The sequence below is a fragment of the Parasteatoda tepidariorum genome, chromosome 6 (assembly GCF_982258835.1).
Source record: "Parasteatoda tepidariorum strain Cologne lab strain chromosome 6, Ptep-v5.0, whole genome shotgun sequence".
Classification (NCBI taxonomy): domain Eukaryota; kingdom Metazoa; phylum Arthropoda; class Arachnida; order Araneae; family Theridiidae; genus Parasteatoda; species Parasteatoda tepidariorum.
This window is the reverse complement of record NC_141760.1, coordinates 10094439-10105227: the sequence shown is the minus strand read 5'-3', so window position 1 is coordinate 10105227 and position 10789 is coordinate 10094439.

The window sequence follows — 10789 nt, the reverse complement described above, 5'->3', positions numbered from 1 at the left end:
TTCTTGAATACCCTATGTCGAAAAATGTAGCAATAAATTTGTAACTTGAAATAATTTTGGTTATTATATGTAACAATTACACAAAATTTGATAAACTTACCTTAAACATTTATAGAAATATAGACATTTTTATGTAAAGCAAAATTTTTTGTCTCTTGTTTTTTTTTTTTTTTTTTTTTGCTATAACTTTTAAAATGTGTATTCAATAAAATTAAACAAAAATTTGCATCAATTAAAAATTAATCACAGAATTAATGCTTTCAAGTTTGAAAAAAAATCTGTTTGAAACTGTGCAAGATTTGAAACCGTGCATGTGCTTGTTTTTTCTTAATTTTTAATGAATCGTGTTTGGCTACTAAGGAAAAATAAATCAGATTTGAATATTTTAAAAAGTTTCGAGCAAATTTTGTAAGTAGTTTTTGTACTTTTTAAAAAAAAGCTCAAAATGATATTGTTTTTCTATCAATTTGAGCTTTGATACTCCCACAAATTTTGTTTTTTACTGTTAAACAAGATTTATTAAAAATGGCGCTGGCATTGTTGGTTATCATTCCCCATATAAGTGTCTTTTTTCCTTATACAATCTTAATAATCCTTGAAACTTTTTATTTTTTTAAGATATTCAAATCGGACTTTTTTCATTAATTGCCAAATACGATTCACTACGAAATTATGAAGGAATATTTTTTTCTCACTTGCGGAGGTATAAAAGAACTACCTGTATTGTACAGTTTTCAGTTTTTAAAAAAAAAAAATTTAAGTTATTGAAAAAAAAAAACGTAAGACAAAAAAGTTAGTATTTCAAAAAAATTTCCATTTCTCCTTAAATATTTCAGCTAGGTTTACGAAATTTTGTCCAATCATTGCATATAATAACCGAAATAATTGTTAGAAGTTTAATCATGATCACAATGCTCTAAGCCCTCTGGGGAGAAGACTGGTGCCATGTTTTGACCCTCTCCTCCTCCTCTTAGTTGAATAGGAATGTACTACGATATTTAACCTTTTCTTAATACATGACCTATTTACTTGTCAAAAGTATTTTTTTTTAAATTTCAATGACTTTTTTTTTATAGATCTGTGTTTAATGTAGTTTGTATTGGGAGTACAAATTAGTTCGGTCCGTCTTTTTGTGATCAAAAATGCTTTTATTTCTGAACAAAATGAATGAACAGATTATTAAGTATTGTCCATCGCTGGCTTCTACTTTTTCCCCCATCTCCGGCAATTTTCGAATTTCATCTAAAAAAATGTCTCGTCTTTTAAGGCGATCCAAGTTAGAAGCCAATTTTCGAAAGAAGTGAACCGGTGACCTGCCAAATCGTGCTGCATCCGTCGGAGCAACCACATAATCAGAAGGAGCAATGTCCGACGGATACGGCGGGTGCAGTAAAATATCCCACTTGAGCGATTCCAAATAATTTTGATATGTGTGAAAAACTTATAGTAAGAATAACTTAGTCATGTCTTTATTCGTATTCCGGCCGTTTTTCACTTGATGCACAACTCAAACAAATCAATTTTATTTTATTTTATAACCGTCGTTGAACAGCCGACCCAATTTCATGGGTTTACGACTACTTACGTTCAACTCCGTAGCCTTGTAATTTTGAACCAATCCAGAAGACAAAGAAACTCCTGGATCAGTACCCCCAGAGGTATTGATTTGTTGTGGGAACATGGAGGACTTTGAGACTCGACAGATTTAACGTGCATCAGTCACCATTTACTACACGGGGAGTCTTCGGCCGGCGAGGATCGAACCTACGACCTCTTGGATATGGGCCCAGCGCCCTACCGACAAGGCTATCCCGGCCAAACAAATCAATTGTAGCCTATGCCGATCATCTGTAATGAAATTGCCAGGTTGTAGCAGCTCACAGTATACGACAACATTCACCATTTTTGAAACGTCTCAATCATTCCCTACATGATTTTTCAGTTGGAGCATTGTCACCATACAGCATGTTCGAAATTCATGACCTCATAAGCGACAGGAGAATGAAGACCCAATACAATCCTTAAGTTCATCCCCAAGCGGAACTCACTTTATAGATTTTTATTTTAAAACTTTTTATTTTATTTTGAAAGGCAAAACAGCTTTTTTTAGAGCAATAGCATAGCAATTAATCTCCTGAATTCAGAAAAATTAAAAGTAGTGTTGACACCCTCTACACTCAAGGATAGACAACATCTAATTTCTGTCAACATTTATAATCTACAGTCAACATCTAATTTCTGTTAACTTCAAGCTCGGAAGAAAAAAACTGACAACTTTTGAAAAAAATACTAACTATACAAATATTAATAAATTTATGAAAAATGTACCCATTTTTTATACACCAAGAGAAAACTGCCACTTTTTATTTATTTATTTTTTCATCTTATTTATTAATTTATTTTGTTGATTTTTAAGCAATAACTTAATAGTAGTTATGATATTATTCGATTGCCGAATATATTATTTATATAAAAACTTAAATATAGTTAAAAAGCATATTGATAGTGATAAAGCTACTGTGTAAAATGTTCTTTGATTACATAACACATATGCTTTATAGGAGGGGGGGGGGAATGAAAAATATTGAATGAATATTATTCCGAGCAAAGATATTTTGGTTTTGGGGGTCCTGCAGTTCTCTGTTTCCCCTAAGCTAAGCCTATTTCGCTTATACGTAAATCCGGCCTTGGGTTCATTATTTGTTGAGAAAAAACGTCAGTAAAATGCAGTTTCTAAGCGTACCTTTTCTTATGTTCTCCTGAATTAAATATAGATTTCCCCCACACCTATTGTAGTTAGTTTGTTTAACTACATTTCATTGTGTTTCATGGTGTATAATGACCATCCCCTCCCCCCCCCCTTTTTTTTTTTTTTACTTAGAATGAAAGCATATTCTGCAGAAAGATTCAATTATTCCTTAATAGGGTGCGTCACAAAAAATATTTCTAAATTTAAAAAAAAATAGGCACTTATTTACAAAAAAAAGTTCTTTTTTTAGTCAACTTGAAAAATATTTAAGCTCTGAATGAGCCTAAAGTTTTTTTTTTTTTTTTTGGGGGGGGGGGAGCTGTCATAAACATAAATTTCAATTTTTGTTATTGTGAATGACCGAAATTGGTGATTGTTGGCTTCCACCGGTGAATGTTGTCAATCGCGTAGTCGCTTTGGTAAAAGTCAGAAATTTATATTACGTTTAGTTAAGTGCCACTGCCCGGTATGCTCTACATCAATGTTTTTTAAGGTCAAGTGCCACTGCCCAGTATGCATCTAACCGGTACTCCGAACACTGATGTTTCTCCTAATCTATCTTCAGCAGATATTGAAATATCGAATTAATTGTAATATTATCAAATCGGATATAACAAATATTTCGGATTTTCACCAAAGCGACTATGTGATTGTTGACATTCACCGGTGAAAGTCGACATTCTCTTGATTTTGGTCATTCACGGTAACAAATATAAAACGAAATTTAGTTCCAAAGTAAAAAAAAAAAAAAAAATGAAGTTTATAAAATGTGAACAGTTAAAAAAATATTCATGCATACAAATGAAATGTAAAATTCAGGTCTCACGAAAGTTTACACCTAACAAATACAATTAATTTCCTCGCCAAATACAATTATCATCAAATTTCTACTCAAGCTTTAGTATAGTTTGTTGCGTAGATTAAGGCATACTCGTCTTAATTCATAAATGTTTTTAGTGTTATACATCATCTTTGATTTCCAAAAACAAAATGAAAAAATATTTATGCTTAAAAAATAAAAATGTCTTTGACCCCAAATGAAACTTTAGGCTCATTCTAGGTGACACAATATTTTTTTAATTTAACTAAACATTTTGGAAAATGTGAGTCGACAGTGACTACTTTTTGACCTTAAAAAACATACTTTTAGCTCATTCTGGCGGAACTTAAATATTCTTTAAATTGTTAAAAAATTTGTTTATGTAAATGTGATTACAGTGACAACTTTTTGACACGAAAAATTGAAATTTTTGGCTCATTCCGGAAGAAATAAATATTTTCTAATGTAACTAATAATTTTATTTTTATAAACATCAGACAACAATGGCAACTTTATGACCTAAAAAAATGAAATTTTACGCTCATTCCAGGAGAAATAAATATTTATCAGTGTAACAATTTTTACATATATATATATATATATATATATATATATATATATATATATATATATATATATATATATATATATATATATATATATATATATATATATATATATATATATATATATATATATATATATATATATATATATATATATATAGCATAATAAATAAATACAAAAAACACTAAGAAAATTAAGAAAAACAATAAGTTTTATATATATGGTATATATATATTTAAGTACATATATTTATGAGATATATACATATATATATATATAAGACCACAGTGGTAATTTTTGACATCAGAAAATGAAACATAAGTCTTATTTCGGGAAAAATATATATTTTTTAATGTGATAAATTTATTTATTTTACAAGCATGAGACCAGAGTGGCAACTGTTTAACCTAAAAAAAATGAATATTTATAACTCATTCAAAGAATAATAAATATTTTTTAATATAAAGGCCAAAGTTGTAATTTTTTATCAACAAAACATCTTGATATTCGGAAAAAAAGAACAATTCTATTAGTATGGAACAATTATTACTAGATGTAACTTTTTTATTGATACGCGTATTAATGACCTAGTTTCCAAAGATTTTTCTTACTTTCTACATAAAAGGGACTGAGTGAGGTTTGTTTGGATGCGCGCATGGGCTTCTGTTTTCAAATGGAACTGAGTAGAAATCGATAGTAACGACTCCCACACAATGTGATGGTCGCATAGATACGTCCAAGTGTTAAAGCCTTTTCAGGATTTCTAGTTCTAGGAGGAGGAGGAAGGATGATTATTTGATTTCTGTGGCTGTGAATGCCGGAACAGTGGTGTATTCATGTAGTTGACTGGACAATTTTCTTGGTTAAGATGTCCCTGAAAAGAGGGTTATAATCCCTGCAAAAGACAAATAAGAATCTTTTCAAATGAAATAAAAGGCACACACATGCCAGGGTGCGTAGTCAAATTTTTCAGAAAAAAATAAGTACTTTTTAAGTATTCAAAAAATATTTTTAAGCACTTTAAAAAAATATTATAATTAGGATCTGCGCACTAATAATTTTTTTCCTTTATATGTTAACAAAATGCAAAATAGTTTTCTAAGTTACATGATCATGATAAAATAACTAGTTTCTGACAAAGAATTCTTTTCGTGATTTTATTAGCCACCATAAAAACAATTTCACAATTTTAAATGCATTCAATATTGAGTGAATTATCCAATTTTTTAAATGTATAATTACTTTACACTATTATGTAAAAAGAAATTATTCAAGATTATAAATAATTAATTTAACAATTATTTAGAAAGATTATTTCTCTTGCAAAATGCAGCAGAGTTGTTCATAAGAATGCATGAATCCTTCCCACCGAATCTATCTCAGTATTCGAACCCACAAGTATTTTATAAAATGATTGGCGCTTTCATACGCTGCAGACCAATGATATTGCGAAATAGATTGTGGCTGAATGAATTATGAAAACGTTGAATAGAACAATGTGGAAAACACTCTTTTTGCGTAATTCGAGGCAAAAATTGATATGGTAAAGAAAAAAATCTCATTTTGGAAGAGGGAATATTAAGCACTTTTTAAAAACACCCAATGAAAAAAGTACCTTTAAGGGCTTTTAAAAAACGAAAGTCGAAAATAAGCCCCTTTAAGCACTTTTTAAAAACGCTACGCATGCTGCGTGCTCATTGGAAAAATATGTATCAATACAAATCTAAAAGAGCATTTGAATTTTTTTTTAAATATATACCCATAAATATAAATCCATAATATCCATTTAAAATATAAAATATTTAAAATTTTTTTTAAAAATAAAATTTTAAATTAAAATAATATTATTCTTCGGCCGAGGTAGCCGAAACCTCAAAAGAAAAAAAAAAGAGAAATTCTGTAAAAGAAAAAATATTCTTGGTTTTCATTTTTTTTTTTTTTTTTTTGCTCATTAAAAAAGGATTTAAGAAATATTCTTGGTTTCCATTTTTTTTTGCTCATTAAAAAAAATATTCAAAAAAAATTCTAGCTACATATATATATTTTTTTTTAAAAAAATGAAGTAAATACTGGATTAACTAATAAACTAAATACAGCTTGCTAGTAAAGTTTAAAACATAAAATAAAATTGACCACCTGAAATAAAATAAATGTGTACTTCAAAACAATGTCCCAAAAAGTGTAATAGAATTTAGGGGAAGACAAAGAAATTTTATAGATCCCCTTTCGGAAGTTGAGCGAAAGTTATACATTCCACTCCAACAAATTTTTTGTTTATGTACCTATATAACATAATAAAGACAAAAAGGTAAAAGAAAAGAGAGATTAACGAAGAAAATGAAAAATAATAAGTTTCATTTACTGAGCATAGGCTGTAAGCATATAGAAGTCAGAAAATAAGTTAAAAATCTAGAGTAAACATGGAAAAATATAAAATAAAGATTTACGAAAGAGAAGAAGAAAATATTTAAGAATTTTATTTAAAAAAAAAATTTTTTTAGAAAAAGTCGTCGGATAAAATTGTGTGAACTGATGACGAGATTATATTTTTTCATTCTTTTGTTTTCCGACTTTTTAATTCGCCACCTCGCTAAATGTGATAAAATCGGAAATTTGGCGAATAAAATTGCGTTTTGATGAATGATTTTTTCCACTGGAAAGAAATTAAAATTTCATCAAAATGAATTTTCCAAACAAATCAGCATTTTTTATATGAATACAGTAATTTTCGGTAGATGCTCCATATAACCAATTAGAAGTGGGTCCGAATAATATAAGCCCGAAACAAACTACCGTAAAACAATTTTCTATGGTAAAAAACAAAAAAATAATAATTCATTAAAAACTGTTAAGATTTACATTTGGCGTAGACTTTCGAAAATTGGCGAATGCTTTTGATATTTGAAATCCTTAGAGTGGGCCCTGTATATATATATATATATATATATATATATATATATATATATATATATATATATATATATATATATATATATATATATATATATATATATATATATAAAGCTATTCTACGAGATGAAAAGAATATGAAAAACAAAACAACAGAAGTCATCGTTCCTTTTAACTCTTTTTCTGTTTGCAAGGAAGCACAAAAGAAATTCAGCTCAGGGGATCGAGAGCGTCTTTCCAAATGAGGTGACTAAGGTTCGAATCCCAGCGTTGGTTGGTCGATACGAATTCTGTTCCAAGCTCGCACCGACCACAGTGCTGACGTAAAATATCCTAAGTGTTGAAAGGATCATTTGTCAGAATGTCCTTGCCGTCGGGCAAAACATGATCTGCAAGCAATGCAAATTCAGGTGAATTCCATCAAAATGTCCTCCACGAAGACTAGTTTATCCCGACCAAGGAAGTTCCCTTGTCTTCTGGATTGGATTCAAAATTACAAGGGTACGCAGTTGAACATGGATAGTAATAAACTCAGAATAAAGTCGTCAGTTCAATGCCGGTTTTAAAATAAAACCTTTTTTCAGAAGAGAGCCGCTGACGAAGAAAAAAAAAGGATTTTCGATTTAATTATTCCTTAGTGTAATTTAGAAAAAATAAACTTGTCTTAAATTAATAAATAATTATTTATAAATTTAAATTACGATTAGTGATTATGATCAATAATTATTATGATAATTAAAATAATGCAATTCCTACAATAGTTAGTATAATTATGATTAAATAAATCTAATTATTAATTAAATTATAATAAACTGTACAATAATTTGAAAATAAAAGAATAACATTTAAAATTTTTCACATTACATGAGATTTTTTAGCTTTTTTTGTGGAAAAATTCATTGCAATATATATAGTATAACAGTTTATAAATTAGTTAAATTTTTTTTAAAAATAAATATTTGTTTTGAATATGTTTTGGTTAAAAACAATTTTTGAAGTATGAGGCTTACACGCATTGACGTCTCAAACAAGTATTTCTACATTTTGGAGCTTTCAACGTACAATTTTGGTTTTCATATAAAGTTTATTAAAATTAGTTTGATTAGTATCTTAGTTTTGTTCAAGCTGTAGGTTGCGTAGTACTTAAATATTCAATATACTTTAAAATCAAACATTTATGTAATAAACATTATATAAATGTTTGATTTTCAAGCATTAATTACACAAATATTAATAAACATTATTATTACGATAAAATATTTGCCTTGGAGCCAAGTGTTTACCTGTTAAAATTCTGATTTCAAGTAAAAAATAATATATTTTACATTTTAGTAAATAATAACTTTGGAGTAGCGAGCTTAAAATTTTTTTCTTCCAATTATAGGTCCATTCTCTCCATTATATTATTGGAAATGGAAGAAAATGGGTTAAGAACTGTCAGTTTTCTTTCAACGCTTATATTTAGTAATTTATAACGAAATCATTTTTTTTTTTTTTTTTTTTAATAACGGCAGGCACTGAACTTTTCGTTCTTCGCCATAGAAGATGCCGGAATTGTTACTCATTTAGCGTTACCCAGTGGGCACCTGTGAACCAAAGTCACGGAGGCGAGCAACGTTACCCACGCCATACTGCCACAAACCCGTTCATAGGGTGGGCCACATTCACTCATTCACACAACAGAAGACAACACAGAGAGAGAAACATCCAAGCCCAGAGCGGGATTCGAACCCGCGGCCATTGGCTCCGCAGTCAGACACGCTAACCACTCGGCCACCTGGCCGGCATAACGAAATCATAGAATGAGCACTAAATATTTTTAATACGATTGGCATTGAAACTATGTTTGTTTACGCCCAGCAGTGACATAAACATCTCCGCAGCCCCCGCTTCGCGAGTGGTGCACAACTTGCGGTAGCACCTGAACCAAAAAAAAAACTATTGTAACTTTTTTCGAAAAATAATAATAAACAGTTTTGAATTGCGCATTTAAGTTTTTGAACGTGCCAAATCTAAATCAATGAAGTCTTTTGATAGCGTTTGAAACCTGCGGCACTGAATTTAATGATATAATGAGAAGACCTATATTTAAACTTTACAATCCATAATTTTATGAAACAAATTACTTCTAACAATACAAAGCAGAACAATTTTTGAAATTCCAATTTTTATCAAAAATTTAAGCTTAGGGATATAGTCATCTAGGAGATAATCGAAATATTCATATCTAGGAATTAAGATAAGAAATCTGGATATCTCTAAAATACAAATTTCTCACATATCTCTAGCAACAATTTTATCCCATGGCCATAGCTGGGCTTAAAAAGGGTCCTATAAGAATATGCACCGAGGGACCAATATTGAACCTATGTTGGCTAAATAATGGATATTAAATATCGGATGAATCTGACAATTCTATACAGAACCGATATTGGTTGTAAAATATCTGCTTAATCGGGAAATAATATAGAGGGTTGCTAGGGATTCAACTCCATACTTGTAAGAGGTTTGTAAAATATTCAATGAATATTCGGAAACGTTACAAACGCGTACGATATCCCTGAGTTATCTGGCTGTATAAGAATTATTGCTGCTTGTAGAACATAAGAGATCTTAATCACCCAGTTCCTCGTTCTCTTTTTTTCACTTTTGTTAGCACTTTGATGCAGACGGTGTCCTTTTAATATATTTTTTCTGAAGCACTTACAACAAGCAAATGATAAAAAACAGTGCAATAGTTACTAAAAAAAATCCTTTAGACCAGTGGTTACCAACTGGCAGCCCGTGGGCCGCGAAGCTTGTTTTGGTGGTCCGCGAACTAAAAAATATTAGCTGTCATTTTCTTGCGGACAATTTTCGTAAAAAATCTATATGGGTTTTAAATACACTTAAGTTTTATATCTTAACAATTTGATGTCTGTTGCACATTAATTGTTTAATACATATGTGCACACTTAAGTTATTGCAGCCAGAATTTTTTAATATGCGATTAAATATATTTCAAAATCTACTTATTTTAATTCAATACTGTTGTCTTGTACAACTTCATAAAAATCCTACAGTAATATTTAATGTTCCTTCAAACATAAAAGAGTCCTATATGAAATTCTGATAGAGTTGCAGTTCGCCATTTAACTGGTGTTTTTAATTGTGGCCCCCCGGCCTCATGTAAGTTGGAAACCCCTGCTTTAGACAATCGGATTTATGTTTGTACTAAAATATAAATTCCAAAAAGTAATTAAAATTTTCTTTCATTCATATTCAAACATTTATCGATAATAGACTTTGTAAATTAAAGAAATTTCAATGATGAATTACTGTTTCCTCTTAGATCTAAATAACTGCAACATTGAAAAATTATTTGGAAGATTTTACCTTTAATACAGAAAAAGACACCGGTGAGAAGACCTTATTGTAATATTTTTAATTTATTTTGACATAACTCAATACAAAATAAAAATTATGAAAAATATGTTAATGAGAAATTTGGTCTTAAAGAGTTATGGCAACTCACTTTTTAGTAGCCTGCTTGCAGTGTAACAGAGTCACACTGCAAGCGAAAAACTCACATATGTGAACTTTATTGACAAATTACTTGCGGGTAAATATATTTCCCCAATTAGGTACTCAAGCAGTGTGAACGGACCTGATAGAGGAAAATATTTTTTTTTTTTTCTCTTACCATTCCCTGCATTGATCCTCATTTTTCTATCTTTTTCCAAACCAAAAATAGGATGAAACAT